This window comes from Ixodes scapularis, unplaced genomic scaffold, assembly GCF_016920785.2.
Source record: "Ixodes scapularis isolate PalLabHiFi unplaced genomic scaffold, ASM1692078v2 PGA_scaffold0__279_contigs__length_252992795, whole genome shotgun sequence".
Lineage (NCBI taxonomy): Eukaryota > Metazoa > Arthropoda > Arachnida > Ixodida > Ixodidae > Ixodes > Ixodes scapularis.
In genome coordinates, this window is record NW_024609835.1 from 175,082,585 (window position 1) to 175,094,656 (window position 12,072).

At 50.6% G+C, this 12,072-nt stretch overlaps 1 protein-coding gene across 1 annotated transcript in view; it reads left to right on the top strand.

Moving 5' to 3' along the window:
* The window catches only part of LOC8041813 (paired box protein Pax-6-like), a 203,955-nt gene that overhangs the window by 67,334 nt on the left and 124,549 nt on the right, over positions 1–12,072 (top strand). The window contains exon 2 of the mRNA XM_042286546.1: positions 2,525–2,612. The gene's annotated coding sequence lies outside the window, so the exon portion shown is untranslated. The remainder of the gene's footprint in view (positions 1–2,524; positions 2,613–12,072) is intronic.

The following is a 12,072-nucleotide window of genomic DNA, read 5'->3' on the forward strand; positions in this document are numbered from 1 at the left end:
GTCTCAAATGATTTCACTTTATGAAGTAATTCATTTGCCATGATTAAAGAAAAAAATGGAACAATATTAGGCGGAGGCGGGGTTGGAACCCATGACCCAGACACGCTTGCACGGCTTGTCAACGAGTGGGGTTTATGTGTTTAGCTATCGCGTTCCACTCCTAAGGCGATGCTTACGCTCTCCTGCAAGTTTTATTGCCAGGGTGACCGAGAAATCATCAGGCGACTCGTTCGGATGATCTGGAGCGTGTGGTCTCATCCCGTCTCGGTGTAAATCTCCCGCTCATCAACGTCCTTGCAGCTGGATGGAAGTTGCGAATAACTCGTAGTGAATTTACGCGTTTATTATTTGTTTATTCCAACTGCGCCACAAACAAAAAAGAAAAAAGAAAAGGAAGAACACTCGATGTGTTGAAGGGGTTTCATCCCTAAAATAACAACAAAAACAAACAAAAAATTGTTCACATTTGTTGAATCGCTAGCCACGGAAATTAAGATAAATTAAAGAACGAATACGCTTCTTTTTGCATAATAATTGTTGGGGAGAAGGGGAGAAATAACTATTGTATATACCTCACTTCGACGTCTAGGAATCTCTTTTCTAGCTGTAAGTCGAAGTACGTTTTCCCTCGCATTAATACCTAAGGGACCCCTTTCAAAGCCCCCTAAGCAACACCGGCTATCGCCATTTCTTGGGCTCGAGACGTATGAATGAATCCCAATCCTCGCCAAACGCTAAGACAGCACTCGTGTTCAATACGTCCTTAGAGTGTCTGATTAACCAATGGAGAACTCTAATAATTGGCGCACCAGCTACTAGATGGCGCGCACTTTTTCCTTGAAAAGGATCTACTGTCGGCCGGTTATGACGAAGTCAACGTGAGTCGGAAATCACTTCGCTATATCAGCTATGTCGTTATAACCGACTTCGGTTGTAACAAAATGCAAAAAGGATTGATAAATCGTGATCGCTTCGCTGTATCCGCTATTTCGGTATAGCCGACTTCGTTATAACCGGTCTCGACAGATTGCTCGTGCAAATGAAGCAATTTGCAAACGCTCTAGCGCTCTCGCGTATGCGATAGCGCCGCAGGAAAATTGTGAAGATAACTATCGGTGGGAACTTATTAGGACGCGAATACGTGGCCTAAAGAGAAGTATAGAGGTGATCCAAATGTTTGACACTGTGGTTTCCGCAGAAAAAGCACCGGCCAGGTTCGTCTCGTTGGGGGCTGGCTGAGCTCCGTCAGAGCTCGACTCCCGTGCAGTTAATTGGCGATAACGAGCCCTCCGAGAGCGGCTGCGATGGCCGCGGCGCACGAGCAACACTTGTTGTCGCCGGGGCTCGTTGTTGTCTCTCGCAGCATGAAGGTCGCCTAATGCCTGCGTAATGGGAGATCGCGCACGGCGCAAGGCCGACGCCAGCTGAGCGCAGTGGGGCCAGCTCTGCTCTTGCTGCGCAGCTGTTGGCTGCGGGCGCGCACGGCGAACGCGCGAACTGGACATGTCAGGCCCATCAGGCACAACGCGACAGTCTTAGCGCGAAACAGCGATCGCCGTTTCATTTTTTTTTTCTTTTGGTTTTACTCATTGAATTTAGTATGCCGTCAAAACTATCATACTCTGTTGGAGTTAAGAAAAGCGGGAGAGCCCCCTTCCGCAAAGCCCTCCACTTTTTTCACTTTAGCAGAGCGGCTGAAGAGAAGTCGAGAGAGGGAACTAATTCAGCTTTTCCTGTGCTAAAGTAAAGAGAGTGGAGTGCTTTCCGGGGGGGGGGGGGTGGGCTTGTTCTGCTTCAGTCCAAAAGAATATAGTGTGGTGGACAGTGCTCACTTTGGGCTCTAACCTAGGCAGTGAAATTTGCTCACCAGCAATGCCCTTTCAAACTAAAGTGCGCAAAAGCTCCCATGTCGTGTCCGCTCTAACAGTGTCGCGTGCTGAATACGCATACAGGGTAAGGTAGCGTCGTTCTTCAAAAGACGCGCACAATATTCGGCATTCGATGCTTTAGCGGGCAGCATCAGAGAGGCCAAAGCCCGTTTGGTGCGACGTTCCGCTAATCACAGTGAAACTTACATTGTGGGAGTTCCACTAGTGCCACTGTATACTGGGGTCGACATGTACGCATTTGGTACGCGCCGCACGTACACGGACTACGCGCGAACTACGTATCAAAGGGCGAGAGTGTCTCTAATAGGCCAACGGCCCAAGTGGCCGGAGCGCTTCACTGTTACTCATCGTTTCGTCTGTCTAACACTAAATATAATTTCTTGTTCGAGGAAACCCTGGTCCTTTGCCGTTTCTCTGTGCACCCAACGTGGGGCCCAGAGGCGCCCAAAGTGGGGTCCAAAACACAGGGCCCCGGTATTCAAAGTCTTGTGCTTTATACTCTCTGTTTGGTTTTGTTATTTACATATGCACATTTATAATTACGCTGTGGATGTAAGCGGACGTAAGAAAAGTCAACTTGTAACCCTTAAATAAAAATATCGTTCAAAGGTTGTTGTTATTTCTTCTTTCCTTAGGCAATCCACGCTAGATCCCGAAACTCCGGTGGATAGCGTAGCGTTCTGCGACGTGGACTTTCCTAAACCGAAAGCGACAAGAGACCAGGTACGTTCTTCTTTTCACTGCATGCGGCCACCGTGCATGGCACAGCGATTCAGCCCAGGACGGTTAAAGGAACTGTAGAGACAATTTTAAGTGTTTTTTTTTTTCTTCTAGCTTATCGTTTTTAAAAGTTGTTGCTTTGGACATTTTGGAAGCACGGGCTGCGCGTCAATGTAGCACGAGCGAGCGCGAGAGATCTTAGCTGGAAAGAATGCGTTGGTGGAACGAGCTCTCATGCATGCACTGAAATCATGCATCGCAGATTCTTTTTGCTAGATGATTGGAACACGAAGGAGCATGATGTCTTTGTTACAACAATAGGCACTGCCATATGCGCTGGAACCAGCAGCAGTAAACAACTAAAGATAGAATCTAAAACAAAGATATCGCTGTGTACGTTAAATTTTCATTGCAATAATTACAGGTTATCATCTTGGAGTCATATTCCTAGAGAAAGGGCACGTGCGTGTAGCGCGTGTACCTAAGAACCCAGCATCCTATATGGTAGTTCCTCGGAAACTATTAATATATACATACACATATATATATATATATATATATATATATATATATATATATATATATATATATATATATATATATATATATATATATATATATATATATATATTAGAAATAAAAAAGAAAGAAAGGGTGTTTTTAAGGACCGATTAACTGAAGAAACCCAAATATTTGTATTTTCATTATTGCATAAAAACGGATGGAGGCGTTTTAGTTGACTTTTCAATTAGATGATGGAGTCTTTCTCATCATCACTCGTCCAGTTCACTGGTTGTTGTAAAACATTTTTGAATCAGCGGTAGCGGAGTTATTAGGAAGTCTTAGTAGAGCATTTTCGTAACTCTGATATTGATACCGGACGCTGTAACTTTGCCATTGCGCATGCCTCGTGTCGTTATCGGAAATCGTTATTGAAGTTATCGGAAAGATCTATTAAAGTTCTAGTTACACGTAGAGCGGTTGGTAGGGCTGGTCAATTGGTCGATTAATCTACCGATTCATGATTTAATCACAATTAATTGTTTAACCGGTTAATCGGTAATATCTTGACGAACCAAAAGAAAGTAAAAACGAAACGCTTTCACCACGCAGATGTGTACCTGCGCACGGGTATAAATGGCGAACTATGGGTCAAATAAAGTAAACTATATTTGGGCGAGATTTCTATCTCCAGACAAGTGCAAAAGGTTACACGTGCTCAGGGCCACTTCAACGCCGTTTGAATGTCCGTTTAACGTACCAGAAACTATTGTGAATAATCGAAAGAGGTCGCTCTTGCCAGGAAATATCAACGAACCTCTTTACCTCATGCAGCTGAAGTAATCATTTGTAAGTGTGAGTGTCTTTGAGCTTTCTTAACTACACATCGAGATTGATTCATAATGCAAGTTGTATATTACTCCGTTTATCACAAATTCACGAACACAATTGGCTTCTTTTAGTATTATCATAAAAATAAAGGAGATCGATTAATCGATTACCTAGTCGATGAAGGGGCGGCGATTAATCGGGTAAAATGTTTTAATCGACGCCGAGCCTACAGTTGGTTCTATGAAGCCCTTCTCAGACATTACAATATCAGCAGCTTTGTGAGTATGCCATCATAAAATTCCGATCGCTAACTGCATGCCCAAACTTGTCTTTAGTGTATCTTTATTATTCACGCGGCTAGCTCAACTATAGGAAACTGATCTTTTCAGCACAAAAACAGGTCCTAGCGACAAACCCGCGAAACTCCTTTGGAGGCGAGAATAACGTTTATGGAACGAATGTATCTCAAAACGTCCTGTCCGCAAGTTCGCTCTTTCTCATTTCAACGCACGTTCATTTGTACCTTATCGTTTGAAACTTCACAATACATCGAAACCCGATTTCTCGGATTTGGGCCCATTCTCTTTTGGTCCCGTTCTCACACGACCGAATGGCACGTGGTACACTCTCAACCCCCGGGTTAGCTCCGCTGACCCGTAGCGCCCACTACTGTTCATTTTAAGGTAAAATAGAGTCACCGCGGTCTCTTAACCGAGCGTTCTCCTCTCCTCCTCTCCTTCAGGTCGTGTAGGACATAAGCAACAACAGATATAAGAAAGCCTAAAGTGCGAAACACACGTGAGCATGAATCGTGTCGCGTCGCATCGCCAAGTGGCGTAACCATGGTGCCGTCCCGCGATAGCGTCAGCGACTTTTGCTATGGTAATGCTGCTTCGGCGGCGCAATGCGGCGCGATCTTTGCTCACGTGTGTTTCAGGCCTAAGTGCCCAATTTTTCTTCGTCCCCATAAACAAGCTCATGCACCGTATGTGGGTGACAGATTCGATACAGCGTCAGCGTTCGAATAGAACTCGCATGCCATCAGAGAAGGCACGACTCCTATCCAAACGCTAACTCCCTAGTCGTGTCCAATCCCTAGATATCCCCTGGACATCTTTAGTGCCGCAGGAAAGCACTTAGGCTTTTTTTTATTAGGTAGGTGCTGGTATACGGCGCACAAGTTTGTCCGCGCTTTGCCCACCTCGTGTGTCTGTTTACCCTCCAGTTGAGCCGACGTGCTTTTGTTTGTCTCCCGACCTCAACCGCTAACGGTGCGTGTTCGGCTGCCTCATCATTGCGGGTTCCCTGCTCGTTCTCTGTTGTTCCTTTTGATTGGCGTGCTCCTCGCGTTCCGAAGCGCCGAAGGCGCATATTGGAGCACTTGCTCGTCGCATTCGGAAAGTCACCTGCTTCTTGCGCAGGGGTTGCGGTGACGTCAGAACGACACCGAGTTCTCATTGGCTATGATCGGCACGATAGTGGGTAGACCTCAATGGTAGAGACCTTGAGGTTTACCCACTATTTGTTTTAATCATCCAATAAGAGCTCGGCGTTCTGACATCATCGAAACCCCTGTGCAAGAAGCAGACGAACTGGCGCTCCGCATACACTGCCACTCTGTTTACAAACAGTTCAGCGTACAATAGGTGCGTGCACTGCGCGTGCGCAGAAACCAAATTTCGGACGGGTGAAGCGTCTACCCATCCGCCGTGCCGACATCACCAATATGACGTCAGAGCCGCAGCGCGTGGGCGCTTATAAGATTGAAAGAGCGTGACCCACGCGGCCGACAACGCTTTCGAGTCGTGTGTGCGCAGCCACGCCTGCCTCCGGCGCGTCAATCAGCCCATTGTTTCTCCGGGGGTTGGCGTAAACCCGGCCGAAAACAACTCCGACGGCTCGCTCGGTGCCGCTGCGCCGCTGTCGGATGGCAGATCGCGGTGGAACGGCCGGCCGAACGCTCGACGCGGAAAAGCGACGCGCACGGGTGTCACCGCGTCGCGGAGGGAGTCTGCAGCAGTCGAGGTGCTCTCTCGGAAGAGGTGAGTCACGTGGGTGCGACGTCCTCGCTGAGGGAGATGACAGAGGGAATGACGCGAGCCGTAATGAGTTTTGAATGGGGGAGGGGTATATTGCAGCACTGTCAAGCAGTGGCTGCCATTTATTAACCTGCCGATTGATATAGGGGGAAATAAAGAAGCAAACTGTATACGGCTAAATAAGTCAGACGAGGTTCAAAAAAAGAAAACTTTCAGAAAAACGACTTTATACGGAAGGGAACCCCGAGCCGGTGGAGTGAAATCTGCTGGAGCGCGCTTGGGAGCGTTCGCTCCACTTACCTCACCACTGCCACGTTTTGCAGCACTTCGCAATAAAGCTTCTCGCTAACCCTGATCTTTCAAAGTCCCCGTCGATTACCGCTCGCGTAAGATATACGCCCCCGTTGCTACGATGTATACAACTCTGAGCACAGCGCCGCGTCCGTTACTCGGTTCTTCGTGCTTCCCGGCAATCGGTCGACATCGGGACCAGATGCCGACTCCGTCCGCGAGGCTCCTCTCCGTCCGGCGGTCCGACCGTCCGTCCGAGCCCCGGGCGAGACAAAGGTTTTCCCCGCCGGGTGCGCGGGGGATGCGGGCGGCCGCTTCCGGCCGTCATCACGGCCGGCGCTATCAGCGGCGCCCATCTCGGCCGGGCGCCGCCTCTGGACGTGTCCCCGGGCGGCGTGACAAAGTGCGGACATGGACGTGCGTGCGCCGGCCACACGAGCGCGCGCGCTCGCCCCGGCGGTTGCGCTCCAGCTTGGTCGCCGACCCGCTTCTGCGATTCCGTTTCGCATCGAGGTGGACCGCGGCGGAGGCTACAGACCATCCCAGCCAATCCAGCGCTGGGAACGAACCATGTGACAGTATTTTGGGGACAATTTTTTCCGGGCCATGAAGCCACGAAGGCACCCGCACGCTCGCCCGCCTCGAGCGCCGATTGAAACAGTGCACGCGCAATCTTCCATTCTGAAATGCCATAAAAGGTAGTCTCTTGAGCGTAGGCGGCCTTCGCGTCGCTGCCAACGTTACTTTACTGAAGGACAACTTTAGATGTTTGTTTTTTTGGCAATGAAGCCAAAGCTATGGTTACCCGTGCGCTCGTTTACATAGAGCGCCGACCACAACTGTACTCGAGCGGTCTTCCCTTCTTCGGTAACGCCGGAATAAGTTGTCCCAGAGTACATGAGCAACGTCGGTCGCCTCTCCCGATGGTCACGTGGCTCTCACGCGGCTTTACATTGGCTTCGATGGCACGTAGCGTTCGCTGCGTTCCATGGTAAGGTGAGACAGAGTTACCAAACCGCCCGCGCGTCAGAGGTAGCCGTTTTTATTTTATTTTTGTTTGTTCGGTTCGGTAGGCCCCCGCTAATTTATGGCTCGCCTCAACTAATGGCCTCGAGTTTCGCTCGAGGCGCGCGCGTTCCCCCTCTCTTCATCTCAGCCCTTATTTGCCTGCATGCGCGCGAGTTGTCCCGTGGGGACAAAAGAAAGGCGGTTGCGGACAGTCGCACGAGTGGCGTCCACGCGCTGAGCCGCGCGCCAAATCCAGAGCTGAAACGATAACGAGTGCCCCCTCGGCTGCTGAGTTGTCTGCGGCCCGCGTAGCATGCGACTCTACGTTTGTTTCCGAGCCGCGGTCTGGGATCTGGCAAGTGTTCGTGATTCGTGCCGTTATGAAAATGGTGTAAGCTGGGGCAGGCAACGCAACTGTTCCGTTACCTTTTACTCTCTCAATCAACTTTTTCTTTTTCTTTTTTTTTATTAGGAAGAGGAGCGTGAAATGCAGTCGTCTTAATCTTTTGACGACCGTTGTAGTAATAATTCTGTCGTGTGTATGTTAATAAAGCCGGAAGTTTGTCCGTTCCAACGGGTGTCTGTGCCTCAGCGGAGAAATTACAACCGCTAGCCTGGAGTCTTTAACGTGCATCACGTAGTATGATACACGACCCCCATGGTCTGGTGCGATTCTCATCCAGATCCCAACGGGAAAGGGCGGGGATTGAACCCAGGACCCCTAGGTTCCGTAGCGCGAGCTTTCGCTCCATGTGCTCCGAGCTGGTGTGCGCTAATGTCACAGGATCCTGGGAAAGTAGCGCCGTTGCCTTCCTTCCCTGTTGGCCGAACACGAACGAATACTAACATACAGCCGACCACAACCTCGCAAGGCGATTGGGTAATCAGTCCCCGTTGCTATAGCAATCGCCATTTCGGCCCCTTCAAATCTTCGCAACTTCGAGATGGTCGTTTTAATCCAGTCGACCGAAAATCACCATGGAGCATCAACGTACCGAATTGGCTTCCTTCGCCAATATAAGCGTCTTTGGCACTGTGGAGGCAATCAACTTATCAATCTTGCCCATCTGCACGGATCCCTGTTGTTGTTCTTGCTTTTCTCAAAACAGAACAAAAAATATATATATTGTTCAATGCTTCCAAGCTCCGACACCGCATGTGATGGTGGTACGAAGACGCACGCTTGTTTCGCCGGTGTGTGGATAGAGAAATATCGGTATACAAAAAACGTCTCTATTCGCGGCGAGAACTTTGGGTATTGCCACCTGGTGGAATTTCTTTTTTGCAGCCCAAAGTGAGGATACTTCAACTTCCTCTGCTGGTGAAAGCACGTGCAGAGTGAGTGAGGAAAACAGCAGCGCCCCGCGCGAGCTTTTCACCGCGAATAAAGCTACCTGTCAGCAGCGATTTTAGGTCGGCTCGCCAAGGATAGAAAGGTCAAGGAGAAATTTCTCATTTCATCAGCCGAATTGGCAACCATACAGCCAGCTTGGTTCTACTTTCCCACGATCCAGTTACTTTAGGGTTCGCGATCCCACTCGGCCACCAATCTCAGCTACCGTTATAATGCATATATTACAATATCTTAAGAATTGGTGCTCATGTTGGGATGAGATTGGTATCGCAACTTCTTTAGGAACGTGGTAGGCTACGCGAAGCTGTTTGCCCGGTTTTTCGGTGAAATCAATGGTGGGTTTATTGATCCCCGAGTGATTCATTTTACACGAAAACGACATTACGGATAAGACGGCGCATCGCAATTCCTCTGGAAGCTTTTCTTCCGGCTGAGAGAAGTACTGTTTGAGCATGCCGGCATCGCAAATTGCACGCGCGAAGCCGAGCATTAAAGGCCGGTTCGCACATATACTACAGCGCTATCTCAGCGTCATTATAAAGTCCGCGCTGGAAATAGCGCTCACTTCACTCATGCAGCGCTCACGTCGCGCTATATTAGTGATACAGCGTTTATAAAGCGCTGCAGCAGTGCTGAGTCACCTCCAACTTAGCGCTCTTCTACAGAGTTGATCAATGATCAGCACTGCGATGTTTGTGTGAACCGGCCTCTGCCTTCCGACGAGGTACCTGCGAGGTGCCGGCCGTCGGCACCGACACGTCCCGTCCCCCGCCGTCACAGGAGCGCCTTCCGCAGCCGATAAAGACGCCCCGGCCACAGTCCGTCAGGGCGAAGCACCTCAATTGAACCGCCCCACGTCACACGCGGCCACATCGCCGTCAACGTCGTCCGCGCTGGTATGGATCTCGGGGGCCGCGCCCGCCGCGCTTGCCGAGCATGCGCGCGCCCCGAGAACACAGGGGAGAGGGGCGACTTTCCGCGCGCTCCACAGTGGGATCCCTTTGTGCTCGCTTCGCGGCGTGTCCGCGGCGCGGATCCAGCGACGGGCGACTCAATTGGCGCCGGGTGTCAGACCGGGCCTAATTGCAGGTCCGGCGACGGTAGCCCCCGCAATCAGAGCATCCCAAAGTGGGATCCTTTCGTTTGCTAATGACAGCCCGGCTCGAGGATCGAGAAGGCTCCAGGACGAAGAACGGGAGGTAGGCCGCGCAGGCGAGGCTGCTCCTGGCTTTGCGTGTGCGGTGCCGAGCGGAGCCCGCGGTGGCGTACCAGGGGGACCGTCGGCAGGCTGCAATCAGACGCGCGAGCTTCGGACGGGCGAAGGCGCCTCTGCTTAGAGCGCCAGACATATCGCCGTTGAAGGGCAGGAGACGGCTCGCTAGTCGTCTTGAAGCTCCTACTGCTGCACGCTATGGCGTTGCGTCGCGACGGCCGATATCTTCTTTTTCGTGTTGGTTTGGAGGGGGTGACGGGCGGTTGCGAGATTGTATACCGGGCGTTCTTTCTGTTTTATGTGTATGGCTTCATTTTGTGAGCGATCTCAACAAAGTAGCGGCCGAAAATCGATTGCACGCTGGCGCGAACCCGTTCGCGAGACAGCCAAATCGTCTGTTTTTGATCAATTGGAGCGAAATGTAGGTGCGGCCTCGTTGAGTCGTTGGCAGCTCGGCGAGGGAGACAGCGCCGTGGTGCAGCTAGATACGAGCTGGAAAACGAGCGAAATGTTGGACGCTCCGGCGATTGACGCGGATGGCATTCGAAAGGAAGAAGGGTCGAACGAGTACCAGCCAGGTTTATGCCGCGTTCATGGAGATGGTCGAAAATATCGGCTTACATTTAACTGAGGGAAGTTGATTACATCAATTCCTCGAACCTTTTGAAAAAGAAGAGATACATTGAAGGAAACGCTGTCGTGCTGGATGTGTGACTAAATGTTAGGCCTTCTATCTAACCTGGAAATAAGTTATACCTTGTGTTTACCCTTCCATGTACGATGCCAAAAATTAATAGGACCGGAGAGAGGACATCTAATGGTGTCAAACTGCAAAGTCGACGCGGTCTTTCAGAAGCATGAAGCCGGGCCACACTGTTTGTACATAATACAAAATACAGTCTGCCTGCAGATTCGAACGGGAGTCACCGCGAAATCCTTTCTTCGAATGCCGCATGACAATGAGTTCAAGGAGCAACTTGCCAGGCGGCATTCGAACCACGAATATTGCGGTAACTCATGTTTGCCGTCTTTTTTTTTTTTTTTTTTTTTTTGTTTGGTATGATGCATGACAGTGTGAGCCCGGCTTTAGAAGAGCGTGAATTAAATAAGGTGAAGTCGAACTTTGAGTGGTTTGTTTTATGCAGTGCGGCCGTGTTTAAGATTCTCGACGTTCATAACTTGTAACACATAATCCGTTATATGGCAGGCACCTAACCATATCCGGTTAGGCGCTGTGCAACGGAAGTCGACAGGCCGACTGCCAGCCGATCGCTCACGCAGCGCTCGCCTTCTTACCGACTGGATACCAGTCGGAAGGTATCCAGTCTTACCGACTGGATACCTTCCTCGAGTGCCTCCGTGTCAAAATTTGCTTGCTTTGTATGTTTATACAGCCTTAATGTTAGTACGCCTCAACGGGTGACCGGTCCCTTAGCTGTAGAGGGGAAATTAAGCCAGTGCAGTACAACCGCTAACCTAGGGTTTTTAACGTGCCCCATAGTGATTACACGAACGCGTGCCGGTACGAAGCTCATCCAGATCGAAACGGGCGGGGGCGGTGGGGATCGAACCCAGGAGGTTCCCAGCGCAATTTTTCGCTCCACGCTCCGAGCTGAGATGCGTTAGCCCACTCGGCCACCGAGTTCATGCCTCCGTGTCACTCCCGAATAGGGTGATGTATCACGGTTTATGACTTACAGCGGCGCTCTGCTCCGTCAAAGGAACAACGCTTTTGCCGTCTCCTCGCGGCTTGTATCGCAAACGCGGCGCATAATTCACGTGACCCCGGTCGTGTAGTTGGAAACTCTCCGTAATCTAGGCTCTCTACGGTGCTGCCATTTCCGCATGCTCACACTGCAGCAGTCTCTGAGGAGGTCGCATTGACATTGCCACCGCAGAAGATAGCACCCGAAAGTAAAACAGCAACGGAGCGCTTACGCGCTTACCGTGCACGACACAGGTCTGCGAGGCCAGCCGTGCGCTCGGAGGCTTCGAAGTCTGCCGCCGGGTGATCAACCGAGCGGGTGACACTCCACAAGGAAAGCTGCAATCTCGTGACAGCATCAAATTTTCCCTGAAGTGCCGCATGTGGCGGCGCACACGCTAATCCTCGGCCGTCTAAAGTTTCTGCCGACCCTCCATACCACGTCCAGACTAACAGATCACATTCTGTGGTTGACCACGGCCTTTGCCATGCTGGTACGGCAAAGGGGCGACTTTTACCGC